Below are 22,728 nucleotides of genomic sequence, written 5' to 3' on the forward strand. Positions count from 1 at the left end.
AAACCAAGATAAAAGAAAAACCACTCAGATTTATATCCCTTTAGAGAATTTAAAAATTGGGGTTCAGGAGTGGTTGGACCCAGGATCTTCAAGAGTATCTCTTTTTCTTCCTTATAACTCAGACAAACTTTTATTTCAAATTAATGAGAATGAATCCTACTAGTAGTCTCAGCCTTGCAGCCTACGCGCCTAACAACTCCAGTGGAAAGACAGCATCTCCCCTGATGACTTCAGCAGAAAAGTAAAATCAGCTTGGAAAACATGAAATCTCAATAGCTGTGGACAGAACAGGCTACACTGACTGATCAGGCCCAAACTACATGCCCAGCCTTATAATTTGAAGTGAACTGGGGTAGAAGGAGTTCCCACCTCCATCAGAAAAAAATGTAGTTTTTAATACTCATTGGGAAAACAAATTCCATTGCCCAAAGAAAGGGCAAAGATGCTAGTCAGGTAACACAAAGACGTCTACTGCTATAATAATACTAGGAATTATTCTTATTATAGTCAGCTTATTTCTGATAATAGATTAACAGAAAAGTCTAAGAGAAACCAGTGGGTTCACCCTCTTACCTCAAAGAAAGATGAATCTGTCAACAAATATCTATTGAGCTTCATAGTAAAATATTAAGAATCTGGAATTTAGAGTCAGATACACCTGGATTTAAATCCTGACTGATCTATCATGGCTATGTAACATCAGTCAAGTTACTTAGCCTCTTTTCAGTTTTCTTGTTTGCAAAATAAATGCAAAGATAACCTATTTTACAGAATTGGTGGTTACATGAGATACGGTATATTAAAAAAGTATAGTACTTCATTCACAGCAGATGCCTTATAAATATTAATCCTCTGACTTGAATATACTTTCCCTCTACCATTACAGCCTCTTTCCTGTGGTAAGATGATATCTAAATCATACCAAGCAGATAAGAAAAATCCTACCTTGAAAACCCTATGATACAGGAAATAAACAATAGGGCTATCTTATTGAAGTTCTACTTACATCATCCCCCTACATCTCTTATCTATTCCTCCTTGCTCATGTACCAATGAGATTAAAAACTAGTGGACAGCTATCCTCTTTCACAAGAATCCTTCAAATGATAAAAGCCAACAATTAAGTTTCTTCATTCTCTTGTATTGGTCCACAAGTTTTCTTTTGTATATCCTCAAAAAAATGTGCATTCCATCCTTTCTACTTCATCAGGATATACATATAAGCTCCACTCAAAGAGACAGCCTCCTATCCTGCTATATCATTATATCTTTTTTTTTTTTTCTTTTTGGGTGATCCTTTCCCCTGTCATCCACCTGTCCCCTTTAGTTTTTAAGACTGCTTGCACCTGGTGAGGCGTATACACTGTGGTGGGCTGACCCAGGGTCAGCCTAGATGCCTCCTTAACCATAAGAGCGGTGGCTGCTACTGCCCGGAGGCAAGTGGGCCACCCTCTGGCCACCTCATCTAGTTGTTTTGAGAGATAAGCCACGGGTTGTAATACGGGCCCCATCATCTGCCCTAACATCCCAAGAGCAGTTCTTATCCTTTCAGAAACATAGAGTCTAAAAGGCTTTTCCAGGTTTGGGAGGCCTAAAGCTGGGGCTGTAGTGATGGACTCTTTTAGGGCATTAAAGGCCACCTTGCAGGTCTCATCCCAGTCGAGTGGCTCTTTCTCTTTTCCCCTTAACTTTTTATATAGGGGTTTGGCCAGATTGCCATAATTAGGAATCCAGATCCTGCAAAACACGGTCATTCCTAAAAATCCCCTAAGCTGTTTTTTTGTTTGGGGGTACGGGGTATTTAAGATGAGGGATTTCCTCTCGGGGTCAAGCATTCTTTTTCCTTCTGTAATTATAAATCCAAGGTATTTTACTTGGGTTAAGCTAATCTGAGCCTTCTTGGGGGATACTCGATAACCCTTTTCATATAGGAAATTTAGAGTTTTAATAGTGTCCATTTGAGAGCTGGTAAAATCTGGACTAGCTATGAGCAAGTCATCCACATACTGTATTAGACTACTGTTCGTTAAAGTTAATTCCCTTAGTTTTCTCCCCAAGGAAGTCCCAAAGATATGAGGGCTATCCCTAAACCCTTGTGGTAGTCGAGTCCAGCAGAGTTGTATGGTCTCCCTCGTTTCCAAGTCCCGCCACTCAAAAGCAAAGAGTTTTTGGGATTCAGGATGGAGAGGAATGCAAAAGAAAGCATCTTTAAGATCCAAGACTGAGAAGTACTTGGCTTTTCCTGGGACTTGGGATAGGAGGGTATACGGGTTTGGGACTATGGGGTGGATGGGAACCACAGCTTCATTAACAGCTCTTAGATCCTGGACGAATCGATAAGATCCATTTGGTTTTTTTAACGGGCAAGATTGGAGTATTGCAGGGGGACTCACAGCTGATTAGAATTCCAGTATTTCGGTATTTGTTAACTAATGGTCTAAGACCCTCAAGAGCTTCTGGTTTTAAGGGATATTGTCTTTTCCAGGGGTAGGGAGCATTTGGCCTCAGAGAAATCTTTACCGGTGGAACATTTATGGCTAAACCAGGGCTGGAGACATCCCACACCTGGGGATTGACCTCATCTAGGAAAGGGACAGACTCTTTCTTTTTTACCTCTGACTGTAAATATTCAGACACTAGGCAAAGAAAATTATTGACTTCTACCTTTTCCCAAGTCACTTTGGTTTGGAGGCGGCAAAGAAGGTCTCTCCCCAGTAGGGGAGCAGGGCAACCAGGGATGTATAAGAAGGGGTGGGTTCCTTGCCAATTTCTCACCTTACAATGGAGGGGCTTAGTAAAATTCCGGCTTTGGGGTTTTCTATCTACCCCATCACCATTTTAGTCTGGGAGTCTAAAGGTCCTAATCGGAAAGGAAGAACGGAGAAGGCAGCCCCCGTGTCTAGAAGAAAGTTTACATCCTTACCTTCTATTTGTAGAGTCACCCAAGGGTCGAGAGGAGTGATCTGGATCTCACCATTCGCGGGGGTTTTTCGAGCCGCTGGGCACCGTCAGTCCTGGTCGCCCAGAACTAACACAGAGGGAGCAGGTGTAGGGGTCGCCATATGCCTTCCCTTAGGGCGATATGGACACTCCCTTTTTCAATGTCCATCCTCTCTGTAGTAGGCACATTGGGTGCGGCTCAGCCGCGGTGGATTGTTAAGATCTTTTTTTCTTCCTTGCTCTCCCCGGGACTCTCGCATAGTGGCAGGATGAATCAAGGCCAGGATTTTAGCCTGTTGTTGGGCCAAGGCCTGGGTTTGCCTCTCTATTCTCCTATCTTTTCGGACTTCTTTTTGCTCCCTTCTTGCCTCCTCCTCCCGGTCCCTGTTCAAAAACACCCTATTTGCCTCCTCCACCAAATCGGAAATTGGGGTCTCTGGTCCTTTTCCTAGTTTTTGTAATTTTCTCCTTATGTCTGGGGCTGCCTGGGTTATGAAGGAATGGGCCAACAGGACTCGTCCTTCCATACTTGTTAAATCTGTCTCGGTAAAGTTTTTAAAGGCTTCTGTGAGTCTGCCCAAGAAAAGAGCTGGATTTTCATTTTCTCCCTGTGTAACCTCTTTTATCTTATTATAATTAACAACCTTTCGCACACCCTGGGTCATTCTCTGTAGTAGGCAAGTAATGAGGTGTCTTAAGGATTCCTTTCCTGCCCTTGTATTAGGATCCCAGTCTGGCTCTGTCGAGGGAATTGCCTCTTCGGCAGGGACCAAACTGACATCTACCCGCTGTCTTTCATCAGCCACTTTTCTAGCCTGATCTAGGATTCGAGCTTTTTCTCATCATTACAACACCGGGTGAGGATGACCATTATATCCCTCCAGGTGAGGGAGAAGTTAAGGCTAAGACGCTCAAATTTATCCTTAAATTTTTGGGGGTTCTCGGAATATGAACCCAATTGTTCCATGCATTGGGTAATGTCTTGCATAGAGAATGGAACATGAACGTGCATAGTTCCCCCCTCCCCATCTGGTACCTCTCTTAGGGGGCAGATTTTGTCTGAGGATGACCTTTTCTTCTGTAGAGGACAAAGCTTACTTCCTGATCGTAACCCCATGGGGGAGGGGACATATGGAGGAGGAGCCGAGGCGACTGGGAGTGACTCCCCTTCTGATCTCATGTCTTCCGGGCCCGGGCTCCTGACTTCCGGGCGTGTCTGACCCTCCCTTCCTCGTGGCGTCTCTGCTGAAGCAGGGGAGGTCAAGAGAAGGTCAAGGGGATCTTCTGTTTCAGGCCTTGCTAAAAGGATTTTGGAAGAGCATTTATCGAAGTCCTCAAGCTTATATTTTCCCTTTTTTTCAGAATCCTGGTAGAGGGCCATAAAGGCCTGAACATAGGGAACTTCCTTGTATTTACCCACACGTTTGCAGTATAGACTGAGCTGTAAAATGGTGTTGTGTCCAAGTGATCCTGACTGGGGCCATTTTTCCCCTCCTCCCAGGGAGTAAGTAGGCCAGTACTGAGTACAGTATTTGATAAGTTTTTTCTTTTTTAACCCTCCCAGTTGGTGTCCCTCCCAGTTGGCCAAAAGACAACCGAGCGGGGTGTCTAGAGGGAAGCTAGGCTTATTTCCCATTTTAGCGATGGTATAGCCTATATCTCGTTCCCAAGGGACCAGTACTGGGGCGGATGCCTCTATATCTGACTCTAGAGAGATTGTAAGCTCTCTCCTGGTCCCAAAGGGCCTGATTGTATAAGCGCCAAAGGAAATGTTCGGTAGTAAGCACAATCAATGGGGCTGTAGGGCTGGTCCCAAAAGGTAAATTAACCCCTAAGGATGTATCTAGGGTGTTAATTTTCACCCAAGACCAGGTGCGACTTTACTGAACCCCGTCAATCACTTCCACGTGGAAGCACTCAGCCAAATGCGCAATTAAATGGCTGAATTTATAGAAACAGGGCACCCGATGGAGGGCTTCTAACGCCCGATCGTCTCCCCAGGAACAGAAAGCACAGTTGATGGGGAGCAGAGGGCGTAGCCTCTCTGAAAATCTCTTACAAAGACCCAGAACTTCAGGTCCAAGTATTGACAGACAGAGTAAGTGGAAATAACTTGGGTCTTCAAAGAGAGGGAAGAGGGCCAGGTTGAGAGAAGAGGAGTGGGACGAGACAGGAGGTCTAGGAGTGGGGGAGAGAGAGAGAAAAAGGGGTGGCCTTACAGACGTCTCCTGCCACCTGCAGACACCCAGGCGTTACGGGACTTTTCCCTGGGCTTCCAGAGAAGGGAGGACTGGAACTCGGCCCTACCAGAACCAGAATTCGAGTTCTCTGCCAAGAGGAGGTGATCAGTCTCCAATCCTCAGCTTAAGCTGAGGCCCTTCGACCAGATTCCTGCGTCCAGGACCGGGGGACTAGAAAAACGGGAAGGATAGGAAGGGCTAAGGAGAGGAAAGAGAGAGGGAAGGGGAGGGAGGTCAATAAAGTCTCTTGTTCCTTACCGGTCGGGGCACTCTGGCCAGTTGTCCGCGTCAGGAGGAGACCAGGGACAAAAGGGTCCCAGTTGCGGCCGCTGGGTCTGGTTCATTGGCAGGCAAGCTGGCCCCTGAGAACCCCGAGTGGTCAGGATGTCAGTCTCAGCGAAGAAGATGTCCCTTTGTGGTCGCCATTTGTTGCAGGAAGGGGGACCCCTTCCAGGGCCCGAAACTGGGCTCTTGTCTAACACTCGGAAATGAATTGTCCGAGCTCTATCATTATATCTTACACTGTTTACCATGCACTCTAATTAAAGCTTTTGTCAGATTTTATTAAAATATATGATCCATTTCCCCAAGAATAATCTGGGAGTGTTTGCCCCACCCCAAAACTTACATACATCCCCCAAAATAATACAAGAGCCTATAAAGTGTTGCTTAGTTCCTATTACTGATGGTGAAATAGTCATTGGAAAAGTCAACTCTGGGCTATATGCAGGGCATTCCTCTTCCTGCATAGCACTGGCTAATTAGTTCTCTGTGTATGTGACTTTCAAGAAGAGTAAATCTTTCTTCTTTATTTATTTCTGCTGATTAATATCTAAATGGCCCTCATTAAAGTGATAGATGCCTTTTCTTTCTTTTTTTTTTTAAGATACGCCCTTTGGAGAAAAACAGCTGCCAAATTGACCTAAACATCAAAAGAAACGTGCAAAAGGGAGTGAGCGAGCGCTGTTTTCTAACTGACTTCTGCTTCTCAAGTGGACAGGCCTGAATGCCAGAAACGGGCAGGAAGAAAAGATGCTGGAGAGGATAGGGGGGCAAGGAGGTGGAGGGAGGAAAGGGAGAGAGAAAAACGGTGCACAAGGGCATGTGCAACGGGTCTGCCATAAATTACCGCATCTGGACCTCAATTACGTTGATTGATATGCATTTGCCACTGATAGGAAAATGAGACTCTTGTTCCCTCCAGCCTTGTTTAGCCCCCAAATGACAAAGTAAAACAATGTCATTCAGAAGCTATAAATCTGGCTGGGGAGAGAGCTCCACTGACAACTTCCATGCAGAGCTATTTAAAAAGGGAAACAGATTAACTTCTCGGCATCATCGCTGAAACGTCTGTCTCCTCTACCTGCTGTGGTCCTCTCAGCCCCAAACCTTCACTGTGGTGATAGGCAGTGTACTATCTCCCCATCCTGAAGGGCACCAGTTGGACAACCATCCAACCTATCCCATAACCATTCCCAGCCTCATCATTTTCAAACTGATTTCAAAAACAAGGGATTATCTGAGTCTCGGCATAAATTTGTGAGTAGCCCGGAAGTAATATAGCTGTCTTTTCCAAATAAGGATGTTGAGGCTTCAAAACAAGTTAAATGACTTCACCCAGCTTGTAAGTGGTAAAATCCCGATTTGAACGTGTGCCATGTCTTCTGCATCTTCATGCATGCGGCTCCTTTGACACAAAGTCCTCTTCTTCTCCTGATTCACTAGGAATCTCCTAGTGAATCTCCTTCTTCAAGGCCCTGAACAAATGTCATCTTCTCTGTGAATCTTTCCAACCAACCTACACAGCTGCCATCTCCTTAAGCAATTCACACATGACTTGATATTTCTCACTCTGTATTATAATTGTTTTTAACCTTTACAAATAGAATAAGGTAAAATCAATGAGAAGAATAGTGATTTGTTATTCTGTTTTTCCAGTGTTGGGCACATTATATATGCTCAATTAATGTGTGCTGTGTAAATGAGCTAATGAATAAATGGTCTTAAATTACACATAATGAAAAACCACTTCAACAAAATGCTTCCTAAGTAATCATACAGGGAATGGAGGTAGTCATGGGATGGAATACAATGAACCATTTTCTTGCGAAGACACCATGATGATCACAGTAGGCTAGTAGATGCAGGGACTTCAGTCATATAGTCATGGTTATCAGAGCCCTAGTTTTCCTGAGTCTGGGTGGTGGATAGAGGAGACCCCTTGGTTCGCCATGATGGTTTTTAACAAAGGTATGTATTTCATAAATGGCTCCAAAATTATCCTCCTAGGTTCTTTGCTACTATTAATACTCAATATAATTGTGAGGTTTTTTCATATTCAAGATTTTATTTTTTGTCTAGTCTGTTGCATAGACAAGTTGCATGGAAAAACTGAACCACTCTCTGACACGCTTCAGTAAATTATATACCAGAGCCAACCTCTGTGTAGGGTAGAGGGAAGCTGGCTGGCTGACTCCTTGGAGAAGACTGACAGTTATGGGTTATGGCTCTTTTTCCCATGACTAGGCTCCTGGTGAAAAACATATCATAGAGAAAAAATTCACAGTGATCTAAAGGGAACCCATCACAGGCCGGTCTTACCTCCTGTAATGCTCCAGAATGGATTGTTCTCCGTTCTGAGGTGTGCTTTAGTAAATAAGACCAGAATGACTCCCACCAACTTCAGGATGTATCCATCTGTGAACCAATCAGGGCAGGGACTGATACCTGATCACTTTCTAGCAGAGGAAGAGACAACGCCCTTCAAAAAGCCTGGCTTCTGGTTGAAATTTTGCTCCTGGTAAAGCTTGCTCCTATATACATCGAGGATAAAAAACCAAATAAGGGCTATCATGCCTATCCCTGGTTACGTCCTAAATCAAACCCCCCTATTTCTGCTACACCTCTTGACAGCTCAGAGTCAAGAGAACCACCTCTCGTTGGTTCTCAAGTCACCTTTGCTTTATTGTTGTTGTTCTTCAGTCACTCATGTCTGACTCTTTGCGACCCCATGGGCTGCACAAGCCAGGCTTCCCTGCCCTTCACTACCTCCCGGAGTTGGCCCAAACTCATGTCCATTGAGTCAATGATGCCATCCAAGCATCTCCCTCACTTCTTCTCTTTTACTTCACACATAAAGTAAAAGTCAAATTAAGCACACTCCCTAACCAACTCTTGCTCCTGGAACTCCAGTCTGAGATCACTATCTGGAAAGGAATTCAGGTAACAAAGAGTGTCCCTGCCATTTTTCCAGGCAGATGAAACTCCACATAAACTACCATTTCCTCAAAAGCTCAGTCTCTTTTCTGTCCTCCTTTTTGCTTCACTATGGGCATCACATTTGGATACTTGGTGTAAAGGCCTCATGAGTAGACACCATGTTTTAGATTTTTTTTCCATACTCCATAGATTAATCTTCTATATGACCTGGTTTCCAATATCTTAACAAAAGCATATTTCTCTATTTGCAACTCCAGCTCAGATATTCATCCAAGACATCATCCTAGAGGGATCATTGTCTCGCCAGAAAGTTTAAGCATGGAAACTTGGGTCTCTGATTTCTGCAGTGAGAACATATGCGGAATGACAACTTTACAGGTTTTGGACAAGTTTTTTTTGACAGTCTAAACCGACAGTGAACATCTTGTATTTCCCTCTGCTGACTTAACAGAAAATGAATTGGTAGAGGTGAAAGTTTGATTTTGGATAACTGAATAGCCTATCTGATTGTCCCAGGCATTTCTCTTCATTGCTTGCTTTTTTAGAGTAATTGAACTGAAGGTCAAAACACCTGTTAGAGCTGTAAGTTTTAACAATGAATTACTGAATGTTCAGTTTTCACCTATCTCTAAAGAGGAAGAGCAGCCTGCCTGGCAGCTGATCGTCTAGTTTCTGAACTTGACTAATGCAATGGAGAGAAAGAGGTGAACAAAACGTGAATCGAAGATAACATATGAGTTTTTCATTAACAAGCGTAGGGAGTCTGTTTCCATGACAAATATGATGACAGGGAAAACAGGTATACTCAAAATTCCATCTCTGTGCCTGTGCTTTAACAACAGTGGGGGTAGTTCAGCAGAGAGGTCTCTCTTACCAAATTCGAGTCACCCACATGTACTAGGCAAAGGCACAGTTAGGACAGAATCTATTAATGTGATGTCCCAGTAGGAGCCTGGTCACCACCACTCAGAACCAAGCATCACTTAAATCAACATATTAAATAACCTAATAACCCTTCTCACTTCTATTCATGAAGCCACTGCCCGCACCTCAGTCAATACACATCAACTTAAACATTTCTACAATGTCTGTATTCATTCACCCCAAGAGAAAGAAACCTGAAATCACACTCAAATAAAACAAAGCTGGACATAGCCTGAAAACCTGGAAAGGTGAAATAATTTCTCACTTGCTGCATTAAGCTTGATACCATTAAAGCCCAGATCATAAGCCTCTTTGTAATCCACAGAATAGAACTGTAAACAAAAAGGTGGATTAGCCATCATCTAATCCAAAGTCCTTATTTTTCAGACCAAAGAAACTGAGGCCTAGATAATTCCAATTTCTTGTGTGGAACATAGTCTAGCACACAGGTCTCCTGATTCCCAGTTGACTGTTATTATGTATAAAGCTAGTGATGAGATTTTTGTGTTCTCCTTTGCTAATTTCTCTCTTTATAATCCACTGACTATAGTTATTTCCTGAATTTTAACTTAGTGCTTTCCAATGTTCTACTTTTACCCACCCAGAGAACCCAACTGCTTATTTGGTTCTCAGCGTCGTGTTACACAGGTTCTCCCCCGACCTTCTACACTAGCTCCGATCAACGTTCTCTCCGGGAACACAGATCCTGAAGTCTACACTGCAACTGTAGTTGCTGGCCTTGTGCTTCCCTTTGACACCCAAGCAACAGGTTGAAAGCCCCCTGTCACCCATCACTATTTACCAACACCATCACTATCTCTGAAACCTTCTCAGATTTTCTAGGTTTCAGGATTGACCATTTAACTTTTATATCTAACTTTTTTATCTATATCTTTTATATCTGAGCTTTTCTCAGAGAGCACCATGCCCAGCATTTGTCATTCATAGACTTTATAGCCAGTCTCTCCCCTGCAGCTCTGCCCAATCCCATTCCTTCTCCTCTGTTCACTGAATTAAATGGGATAAAGGGAAATAAGTGACTGGCACATGGTAGACACCAGAAAAATGTTGGATGACTGTGAATTTAGTCACATTCTGATAATCTTCGAATACCTGGGCACAATAGCTTGACTTCTTGATATTTTTAACTTAACGGTAAAAACTAAAAGGTAATTTCTTTCTTAAACTTTTATTTGATATTTTACATAACAGTTGATTTACAATGTTGTGTTTATTTTGGGTATACAGAAAAATGATTCATTTATAAATAAACATACATCCATTCTTTTTCAGGTTCTTTTCTCATAAGGGTTATTATAGACTATTGAGTAGAGTTCCCTGTGCTGTACAGTAGATCCTTGTTGATCACCTATTTGATAAATGGTAGTGTGTATTTATTAATCCTAAACTCCTAATCCTAAAGAAGGCTGAGCACTGAAGAAGTGATGCTTTTGAACTGTGGTGCTGGAAAAGACTCTGAGAGTCCCTTGGACTGCAACAAAATCAAACCAGTCAGCCCTGAAGGAAATCAACACTGAATATCCATTGGAAGGACTGAAGCTGAAGCTCCAATACTTTGGCCACCTGATGTGAAGAGATGACTCATTATAAAAGACCCTGATGCTGCGAAAGAGTGAAGGCAGGAGGAGAAGAGGGAGGCAGAGGATGGGATGGTTAGATAGCATCACCAACTCAATGGACATGACTTTGAGCAAACTCCAGGAGATAGTGAAGGACAGGGAAGCCTGGCGTGCTGTAGTCCGTGAGGCTGCAAAGTCAGACATGAACTAGCGACTGAACAACAACAACAAAACTCCTAATTTCCACAATATTTTGGTTTAAAAAAGTAAAAGTGTTAGTTTCTTTGTAGTGTCTGACTCTTGTTACCCCATGGACTGTAGCCTGCCAGGCTCCTCTGTCCGTGGGATTCTCCAGGCAAGAATACCGGAGTGGGTTGCCATTTTCTTATCCAAGGGATCTTTCCAACCCAGGAATCGAACCTGGGTCTCCTGCACTGCAGGCAGATTCTTTACTGTCTGAGCCCCAGGGGAGACCCAAGAACAAACTAAATGATAATTTTTCTGACAGTTGGGAACACTACAGTGAGCGCTACCATAGAGTGAGCCCTTACTAGGTGCCAGGCACTGCGCCAAGCCTTTTAACATGCAATTTCTCATGAATCCTCATGAGCAATTGACGACTCGAGTACTATTATTCCCCATTTTACAAGTGAGAAAATGAAGACTTAAGGAGTTTAAGGAATTCACCCAATTTGGATGTTAGAACCTTTGTTCTTGACTATGATGCCTCACTTGATGTTCTGTTTTAGGACTTTAAAGAGAGAAAGTCTGTCTGCATCATGTATCTTTTCCTCTTCCCTTATAATCACACATTATCTTTTTTGTCACCCTCACATTTTCTGTAAGCCTAAGAGCCTCCTTTTCTGAACTCTATCTTGTAAGACTTTCATCCTCTCTCAGCCTTGGTGGCAGCTTTCCACCCAGCTCTTGCCCCAGCTGTGCCTGAAGCCAGTCTTTTTCCCTCTGTAGGATCTGTATTCTCCTATTACTGAAATTCTCTACCTTTTTTATATAGAATATATAATGTAACATCTATTTCTTAAAGAAAAAAAAATTGGGCATGTAGAACTATGTTTAGAATGTAATTATTTAAATTGCTTTCCACCAGGCCCCTCCTCAGGCAGAAGGGGGTCCCTGGGGAGTCTTTCCAGCTCAGGATCAGCTGCCTTACTCCCTGGCTTGAAGAGCTGGATCTCTGTGATCTGCAGAAAACGAATAAGCCAAACCTTAACTTGTTGGCTCCTCCCATAGTTGGCACAAGCAACTTCCACAAACTGGCAAGGGAGACTCAGTAAAGATCACGGGACCTCACTCTTGGAACAGTACCCCCTGGACTCCCTTGGCCGCCACATCAAGGATAATCATCCCTCCAGCCCCAGCACACTCCTGCGGGACCACTCCCTTCACACAGCTCCTCTCCACCACATCCTGCAGGGTGATCTGCCTGCCTATTAAACAAAAGTCCACCTTTTGGCTTTTCCCGCCAATGAAGTGCTTCTCAACCTTGGCTACCCATTAGGATCACTTGAAGAGGTGCTAGTAAGGACTGTGGCCTGGACCTCACCTCAGAGATTCTGATTCAATTGGTCAACAGTAGGACCAGACCTGGGCATGTCATCCAAGCAGCCTACAGAGTTATCCGACCTCCCATCCCATTTCTATGTGCTTTTACTTGACCTGACCAAGCTCATTCCCACCTTAGAACCTTCATGCTAGCTGTTCTTTTTGCCAGAAATATTCATCTCCTAAATCTTTCATACGAATGCTCCCTCCCCTCATTCAACTCTTAATTTAAATGTCGCCTACTCCAAGTGACCATCTCTGCTCTGACCTCTCTCTCTAAAAGGGTGTTTAATCCTTCCAATTAGGCTGTATCACATTCCCTTGCTTTAGTTTTCCCTAGCACTGTGACTAGCTGACATTAGCATATGTATTATCTTATTTTTATTTGCTCCACACTTAGGATATAATCAGCATGAAGGGAAGAACCTTTCCTGTCCTGTTCATTGCTGAATTTGGGGAGCTGAAACATTGCCTACAATTTATTGAGCATGTACTCAACAAATATCTGCTGGATGAGTAGGCATGCATATCCAACAAATACACATCCAATAACTGGCATGCAGAAACCATTCCAGGCAAAATTATTTCCAGTGTCCTCTCAAAATTATTTCTTAGAGCAAAAGGGCTACTTTCTTATACTTACTATCTGTTGTTGTTTAGTCACTAAGTCATGTTTGACTCTTTGCAACCCCATGAACTGCAGCATACCAGGCTTCCCTGCCCTTCACTATCTCCTAGAGTTTGCTCAAACTCATGTCCATAGAACTGGTGATGCCATCCAACTATCTCATCCTCTGTCTATCTGTGGATACTATCTGTGGGAAATGATTATCCCACCAAAACCTATTTGAGCATTTATACCACTGCTCTTTCAGTTATAACATCTTCCACTTCTTTGTTACCGACATAACCCAGCTCAAATCTCATACTTTCTATGAAGTCTTCCCTGACCCCCCAACCCAAAGTGACTTTTCTTTTCTCTAGTCTCCTTTAGCAATAATAACTTAAATGTTAGTTAATGATATGCTACTCTATGACATCTCTTCCATTGATGCCTTGGAACTGGTGGCTAAAGAGACCTTGAACTCCTAAAGAATCTGGACACTTGGTTTCTAAAGCCACCCTCAGGTTTTCCCTAGCCCTGCAAATCATAAACAAATATCAAGGTAAGCAGAGGAAACATGGGTATCAATTGGACTGAGAAATAATGCTCGGTTTAGAGCAGAAATGCACGTTAAGTGCATTCCCAGATTTGAGCCAGAACTTACCCATAGATGGAAGGAAAACTGACCCAGGACAACACATGCCTTAAGGAAGACTAGTAAGTAACACGACGAAAGCCAGGCTTCTGGAAATACACTAGATATGCAGAGACAGGAGTTAAGTTGATTAAGAGCTAACTCAGTAACAGTAGGGCTAGAGACATTAATGTCAGGGATTGGAAGTAAATGGACTATGAGGATCTTTTTTTAAAAAATTTTAATTGGAGGATAATGATCTTAAACCAACATTTATATCAATAATCTTGAACACAAGTCATTGGGAGAGTTTGGTCTATCCGCCCTTTAGCTGATGGTGGATTCCATCACATATGATTCCAAAATATTAAAAAAGAAATTATACATAAGTAGTAAGTTTTATAAGTTATTGCACTCTCAGTAACTCAGTTGTTACTTAACTCCCCAAGTATTTACTGTTTCTCTCTCAAGTAGACTGCATACTCATGGATCCCAAAGAACTATCATACTAAATGAAGTTGTCTAGGTAAACCCTTTCAAAACTATTTTACCATACAAATATGGGCTAGGATTTGAATGGAGAAATAAGCTCAATTTTTCACTGTCTCCTCATTCACCCTTCCTTTCTAGGCCTTCTACCCCCATTTGTGATCTTTTCTCTGTTAGACTAATGGGCAAGATGAAAGGAAGAAGAAAAGGAAAATCAGATAATAACAATAATGGCAAACACTTGGTAAGTACCGGCTGTGCGCCACCCTCCTTATAAATGTCATTTTGATCCTCATGATGAAGGCTTCCAGAAGCTGTCTAACAGTGCACAGACCTAATGAACACGGTGGAGGCCGCACGGGAGCCTGGAGAGTCTGCGCCGAAGCAGGGTGCTCTGTGGACCGCCAGGCTGCCTGCTGTGTCAGATTCACATCTCTGACATTCCTGCCCCCAGACCCAGAGATCCACACGGGGGAGAGAGAAGAAAAGAAAGACGGTCTGTCTGGGACTTCCCTGGTGATCCAGTGGTGAAGAACCCTTCCATCTCTGGTGCGGGAAGATCGCACATGCCACAGGGGAACTAAGCCTGCGTGTGGCCACTACTGAGTCCAGGCTCTAGGGCCCACCAGCCGCAACTGCTGAGCCCGAGGGCTGCAAGTACTGAAGCCCACCCAGCTGGAGCTTGTGCCCCCCAACAAGAGGAGCCACCGCCTTGAGAAGCCTGGGCAACACAACCAGAGATGAGCCCCCACTTGCCGCAATGAGAGAAAGCCCGTGAACCCCATCAAAGACCCAGTGCAGCCAAAAATAAATAAGTAGATGATTTTTTTTTTTTAAAGAGGGTCTTACTGACAAATTCTCTGGGATGGGGCACACACTGGAACAAAGAGAATTGGGGTAGCCTGGCCTACCTTTCATTCCTTTTTTTGTGGGTTTCCTGGTTTTACAGTCTCCCCTGAAGTTAGATGGGACCGTGTGACAAACTCTATAGGGCAGAAGGTGAAAATGCATCAATAACACTCTCAAACATAGATGCCCTGACTTCCTTCTCAGTCAGAACAAAGAAAAATCTCTTAGTCTCAGAGATCATGGCTTAAAACCCTTCCTACCTTGTCGTACTTGTCTGTAGGTTCCTAACTTTATTTCTCAGAGTTGCAGAGGAATTTAGGCAGGAATTGATTTATCAGACTACCTCCCGGGAAGAGAGCAGAGCTGACCTGTTTCCTTTTCCCTTTCTCCCTGTGGCAAGCAGATAAACTAAAAGGACCTGCCTTGTCACCTGGCCCAAGGAATTTGCCTGAGAAGTTGTTACAACTGATTACTACCTCAGGGTTCTTTGTACAAAACAAAGGTAAATCAGTGTGGCAGACACTGACCGGCTGTTTTTGAGCCTCGTTCCTTTCTTTCTGACTTCCCTGGTTTTACAGTCTTCCTTGAAGTTAGATGGGACCAGGTGACAGGGAAATGAGGCATACCAGTTCTGGATCTGGCCCATATGAGCCTCTCAAGTGTCATTTCTTGCAGTTCAGTCCAGTCGCTCAGTCGGGTCCAACTCTTGGCGACTCCATGGACTGCAGCACGCCAGACTTCCCTGTCCCTCACCAACTCCCAGAGTTTACTCAAACTCATGTCCATTGAGTCAGTGACACCATCCAACCATCTCATTCTCTGTCATCCCCTTCTCCTCCTGCCTTCAATCTATCGCAGCATCAGGGTCTATTTCAATGAGTCAGGTCTTTGCATCAGGTGGCCAAAGTATTGGAGCTTCAGCTTCAGCATCAGTCCTTCCAATGGATATTCAGGACTGATTTCCTTTAGGATGGACTGGCTGGATCTCCTTGCAGTCCAAGGGACTCTCACGAGTCTTCTCCAATACCACTCTGGGCTTCACTCTAATTTCAAGGAATGTGAGAATGCAGAGAAGTACTCACTACTAAACTTGGCGTTGGTTCTGAGATGCTTCCAAAGAATCTTTTGAAGGAGTCCCTCTTGGGATATTGGACATATTCACATATCTCAGAGGAATGTTTTAAGTTTATCATTTTAGGAAATTTTGATATTTTTGCTATGAGAATTCTATCTGGACCACAGAAAGCAAGTTACTTCTGCGTAAAATAATCAAGCCAGTTTGAAACTGAGCCATGTACTTACAGTTTGAGCCAAGCCCTATTCCTTACTAGATCTGGGTAATTTACTATTTATTTCTGTTTAATCCCTGGCCTTTAAGTGTTGGTCTCACTCCTTCCCAGGGTTGCTCTAAGTCTTGCTGACTAAGTTTCAGGTATAGTTCCTGGAGATTCTCAGCTCGGAGAGGCTGCAAAGGGCCAGCTTCTCTCAGTAACAGGGTCCCATTGTTTGCACTGACTTTTTTCCTCCTCGATAATAACTTCCAATCTGATGTGACAGCTGGTATGCACCACTTTTCTGCCTTTCCCTATGGTTGTGTGTGATTGGCTGCTTTAGAAAAAATTGTATTTCTTGCATGTCTTAGGATCTCATAAATTATAGAAGTGTTTTCTTTCTGGCCAGAAAAGAGCAATAAAGCATGTCCCTGACTTGTAGCTCCCTCCACACCCCAGTATCTTCTCATCCCAATGTCTCCTACTCTGATGTCACTGAGAGGTTTATTGCCTCACGTGTCAGAGAGCTAAGAAATCTAACTGCAGGGCCAACACTTACTCATGCTATTCCCAGAATTCAATGTACTAGCAGACTGGGCATGCTTTAAGCCACCGGCTCATGACCTTTGTGCCATGCTTCAGTGGTATGTCTTGATCGGTTTCCTCATCTGTCATCTCTTAGAAAGCATGTAAAAAATTAATCAAAGATATCTGCCTATATTAGTTAGGTTAATGCTAGTTGATTAGCAGATGAAGTTTAAAATCTCAGTGGCTTAACAAAATAGATGTTAATTTTCCACTTATTAATGCACATGAAGCCCAGCTGTAGGTAGGCAGTGGGAGAACCAGACCCAAGGAGGCTTGGCCCTCTTCAACCAGTGGCTTCAAAGGAAGTCCTCAGGGTGGACATCTATCCACAGATGAAGAAATAAGGAACTTTTGGTAGTTTTGTTTGTTTGCTTGTTTTTGTTTTGCAAAAAAGTTACAGTAAGCAGGTGAGATGGAGCTTCAGATGAAATTATGGTTAACTATGCTGGGAAAAGAGCTTAAAAAGGTGGAAGCTTTCCTTTTAGTTATTTATCCTTCATCACTTAGAATCACAGAGTATTAGACTTGAAAAGTATCTATAAGTCAACTTGCTTGCTTTCCTACTCCCAGGAAATCTGTTTCTAGAACTCAGGACTTTCAGCTCCAAGGTGAGCTAATATGCTTCCTTCACACAGAACACAAATCTGTAAGAGTGCCCTGGGATCTGTCACTCATGTGTGCTCAACCGTGTCCAGGTCTTTGCAACTCCATGGACTGTAGCCTGCCAGGCTCCTCTGTCCACGGGATTTTCCAGGTAAGAATACTGGAGTGGGTGTCCATTTTCTCCTCCAGGGGATCTTCCCAACCTCTGCTGGGTTTAACTCCTGGTTGCACCACTTGGGAGCTGAGCCAGTTACACTCTCTGCAAAGGGATAATTTTAATAACCTCTTCACTGGGTGGTTATGAGAATTAAATGCACAATGTCTGACACATTCTGAGAAAGATTGAAGGCAGGAGGAGAAGGGGATAACAGAGGACGAGGTGGTTGGATGGCATCATCAACTCAATGGACCTGAGTTTGAACAAGCTCTGGGAGATAGTGAAGGACAGGGAGCCTGATGTGCTGCAGTCTGTGGGGTTGCAAAGAGCCGGACACAACTGAGGGACTGAACAACAACAAAATTCCAGAGGATTAAAACTGAGTGACCAGTCTTGGTGATGTTATGAATAATGAAAATAACAACAACAATCTTTATCATCATGGCTTCCACATATTGAGCACTTTCTACCTGCAAGGGTCACGTTTTAATGGACTTCACACACATTGATGTACTCATTTCTTACAATAAGTTAATTATAAAAATACTATCATCATTTCCATTTTATAGATGAAGAAGTTGAGGTATAGGGAACTAAATAACTTTCCTAAAGTCACACAGCCAGTGAGTGAGCAGAGCCAAGATTCAATCCCAAGCTCTCTGTCTCTAAAGCCACCCCTACAACCTTACAACTATTATGTTACTAATACTAAAGGTTGCAAAGCAAACAAACAAACAAAAAACTACTATTAAAATAATCATCTCGCATTCTAGCTGCCTTGGACATTCAGAAAATGGATAAAGCATTTTTACCACCCCCTACCCTGATACCAGCCATGAAATTAAAAGACGCTTACTCCTTGGAAGGAAAGTTATGACCAACCTAGATAGCATATTAAAAAGCAGAGACATTACTTTGCCAACAAAGGTCCATCTAGTCAAGGCTATGGTTTTTCCAGTGGTCATGTATGGATGCGAGAGTTGGACTATGAAGAAAGCCGAGAATCAAAGAATTGATGCTTTGAACTGTGGTGTTGGAGAAGACTCTTGAGAGTCCCTTGGACTGCAAGGAGGTCCAACCAGTCCATCCTAAAGGAGATCAGTCCTGGGTGTTCATTGGAAGGACTGATGCTGAAGCTGAAACTCCAATACTTTGGCCACCTCATGTGAAGGGTTGACTCATTGGGAAAGACCCTGATGCTGGGAGGGATTGGGGGCAGGAGGAGAAGGGGGCAACAGAGGATGAGATGGCTGGATGGCATCACCAACTTGATGGACATGAGTTTGAGTAAACTCCGGGAGTTGGTGATGGACAGGGAGGCCTGGCATGCTGCGATTCATGGGGTCACAAAGAGTCGGACACGACTGAGTGACTGAACTGACTGACTGACTGACTGACTGACCCCCACACCAAGAAGATACTAGATCATCCTGTTCTGAGCCTCAGATCCTTTACTTTCCAGATCATGAACAACTTCTATGACTTAGGGCACAGAGTCAAAATTAGCAGGAACCCAGACGTCAATTTCACTCATACAAAAATTGGTCTGTGGGTCTGGGCTGAAGGAGTGCTGGGGCTAAAGGAAGCAGAGAGCCCAACCAGAAGAGGTGAGCTTTTCTGAGTAGAAAAGGGATAAGGGATTACTGAGTTTCTATGAATGACAGAGTCCCAGGTCCCCTTCAAAGTAATGCCCAAGAGGGAAGGGATCCCCGCTGGTTCCTACACAATCAACACTGCAGCCTGGAGAAGAGTAGAAAGTGTTTCTCTGGCCAAGTTGGTGGCCAGTAGAGGGCCATTATGAGGAGCCTGTCTGTGACCAGCAAGCCTATGACCTGGACAAATAATGAAGGACCAAACTGGAGAGCTGCACCATGTGGCAGATAGAGAAATAATTACAGCAGGGACCCCTGGGAAGGATGCAACCCTCCACTCCTATCTTCCTGACCTCATGAAAGTGTCACCCAAATTTTTGAAGAATGCTAGGAAATGCATTTCCTCAAACATAATGCAATAGATTTTTTTATACACCTTTCCACAAGATGAGAGCTCAGAATTAAATTTAATTTGATTTAGAGGAACTAAAATAATATGGCCTGCGCTTGAGTGTTATACAGTAATATTATCTACCTACAACACTAACAGTGCTGCATACAAATATTGCCCATGATATATGGATCAATCTGACAATCTCAACGTTTGATTAGACCCTTAAAACAAACTTTTCTTGATTGTGATAAAATATACAAAACATAGGATTTAACATTTAACGTGTACATTTCACTGCCAGTAGGTATATTCACAATGACCTGCAAGCTCAAAATCAATTTGCTTAAAGAATTCACCCTGGTGGCGAAGAAGAAAACTTCTGAGGGCCTTTTGATACATTTAGGGCAGTCAGTTAGAATTGGTCAGATTTTTTTTAAACATTTTAGATAAAAAGGAAATACAATGTGGCCTTTAGAAAGTTCAACAAAAGACTTAATATTTACTTTAGCGCACACGGTAGTATCAACAGCTCATATCTTGAATTTCCTTTACTTACTTCCTAGCATACAAAACCGATATAAGAAAAGGAAACCGTAAAACAGCCCTGAGATAGACAATCCGAAAACACTTCAGAAAGTTAGATGGGAAGAACTTGTAAAGCCTATCTGACCATGAAAGGCAGAGTTCAAGTAATAATGCAAATATAAAGAAAGCCATTAACCTCTGCCTTCACCCCTCTTGGGCCCCGGTGCGCCTGTGATTACACATAATAATGGCAGTAACTGCGAGTAAATCTTGCTGTGATTTGTCAAGCAATCTGAGGCCTAGGAGATGCATCACCGGATTCCAGACGGAGTCTGGTGTTAGTGTCAATCAACGGAATTTCTGTCTTAGTCACAGACTCCTGACTTTTCCCGTGTTCCAAGCCAGGAGAGCCCACGGTTTCTGGAGTGAGATCCACATTCCTATGAGTGTCCACATTCAGCCCCTCTTTCCCTAAAGAGGCAAGCAATCCAGGCAGACTCTGGATCTCAGGAGCTTTACATCCATACCTCATCAAAAGGCATTTATTAAACACCTATCTATAGACGATGCAGTAAACGCCTTCATCTCTGTCTGAAGACAGCTATGTAGATGCAAGCCTACTCCTCTATGTGAACTTGGCAGTCATTTAACTTCTCTAAACCTCACTTTCATTGGTAATGCAGGCATGATGACTTCTAAACCCAGAGTTGTTTTGAGAACTTTATGAGGTGTTATAAATTGCCTAAACTATCACACGCACCCCGAAAAACTGTCCCTTTATTTGAGTGACAGCTTCTTCTTCTGTAGCAGTAAAACAGAGGTCACTGACTAGAAGTCTATAAGGTCTTATCTGGCCAAGGCAATGCTTTAGATATTTAAATTAAAGGCAACAAAAAAAAAAGGAAAAACTAAAATAAAAATATAGATTTTCAACTTTTCTTTAAAAATTGAAACTTCTGGCCATATGACCTTATCTCCCTGAGGCAGTTCACCCACCGACCCTAAAAAGGGCAGTCCCCTGTAGAAGGGGTATGTCTTCCTGAGGTCACCAATGCAAACCCCATGCTTCAGATGGTTCTCCTTCTCTGCCTCTTCCAAGATTCTGCAGGCTTCTAATAAAATCCGTGCTACAGTCACAAAGAGCCTGGGTCTTTCAAAGATGTCAAATGAAAAGGTGTACTTTGGCCCAGCTAACGACAAAAAGCTGCTCATGCTACCTATCTGGATTGTGATTTTGTCACAGAAACCCAGAAAACCTTTCTCTCCTATTCTTGCTCTGCCTTATTTTAAAAAAACCTTTCTGAGTCAGTTGACTTCAGCCTGCCCACCTGATAAGACCTAGGAGATCAATGCTTCATCATTCTCCTTGGATTAGCTTGTGTGATATTGACCCATTCTACCAGGAAGACACATAAAATATGTCAGCATATGATCCTGTGTGTAATGGAATAGTCTCATGCTTGTTAAGGCTCCAAATGAGGTCTGTGTAACAGCCTCAGAGCCAAGACTCATACTGTGTCTTGGCTCATGTATCCATATCCCGGGGCATTGTTGAGGGGTAGGTATAAGAGCCAAGACCCTCTCTTTGGGTCTGATAGGGACAGCAACATATGAGGAAATCAGGCTCACCTAAAGGTCTGTCTTTAAATATTTTCTGTATCCTCACCCATCTAAGGACTTCCCTGATAGCTCAGTTGGTAAAGAATCTACCTGCAATGCAGGAGACCCCAGCCTGGAGAATTCCATGGACTGTATAGTCCATAGGGTCACAAAGAGCTGGACACGACTGAGTGACATTCACTCATTCATTCATCTGTATAAGGATAATAATGACGGATTCCAGGGTGATTATGAATGATTATTTAGCATAGAACATTAGGCACATGAATGTAGAAAGCGCATAGTAGTAGGAGCTCAGCCTATCTAAGGACTCAGATCACTTAAGAATCACTTGGTGTTTTATCATCAAATGAGTCCCTCCATGAAATGTTTCTCAGCAAATGGTTTCAAGGCCACCCTTATCAGAATTATCAGAAATGATGGTGAAAAATACTACTTCCTAAGGTCACTTCCCCACAAACAGAGTTACACACACACACACCTGCTGACCCATGATCTCCTTTCTAATCTTTCCTTTAAGGACATCAGCAGTGAAACAATCAACACAGAAAATTCTCTTCCTTCCCATGTCCTAACTAGTAGGTAGGTTTGCCAAGGGCTTGAGAACAAATCATTTTTCAGATTGCTACTCTAGTTAGCCACATATAACAATGCTGTTCCTGCTAGTCAATAACCAGCAAGCTCAAAGACTCTGACACAGCCTACTCTTGTTCCCTCAAGTCATTATTTATTTAACCAATGGCTGCTGACTTCACTGAGCACCCCAATACATGAAGAGTGATGACTCACTCCTTTCTATGACCCCATATTCAATTAAGTGAAGTTCCCCAGAATGTGCTCCATAGAATAGCAGTCTCAGAGACACCAAAGTGTGCCTACAGATGAACTTAGGATGGGAAACTAACCCTCTCCCCCTCTTGGAGATTCACACTCTAC

The 22,728-nt window shown here is 43.2% G+C and overlaps 1 protein-coding gene across 3 annotated transcripts in view; it reads right to left on the reverse strand.

Annotated features, from left to right (window-relative positions):
* Positions 1-22,728, reverse strand: part of NRXN3 (neurexin 3) — a 1,693,692-nt gene that overhangs the window by 1,403,333 nt on the left and 267,631 nt on the right. The gene's annotated exons all lie outside the window — the stretch shown is intronic.

The sequence above is a fragment of the Dama dama genome, chromosome 12 (assembly GCF_033118175.1).
Source record: "Dama dama isolate Ldn47 chromosome 12, ASM3311817v1, whole genome shotgun sequence".
NCBI classification, from domain to species: Eukaryota; Metazoa; Chordata; class Mammalia; order Artiodactyla; family Cervidae; genus Dama; species Dama dama.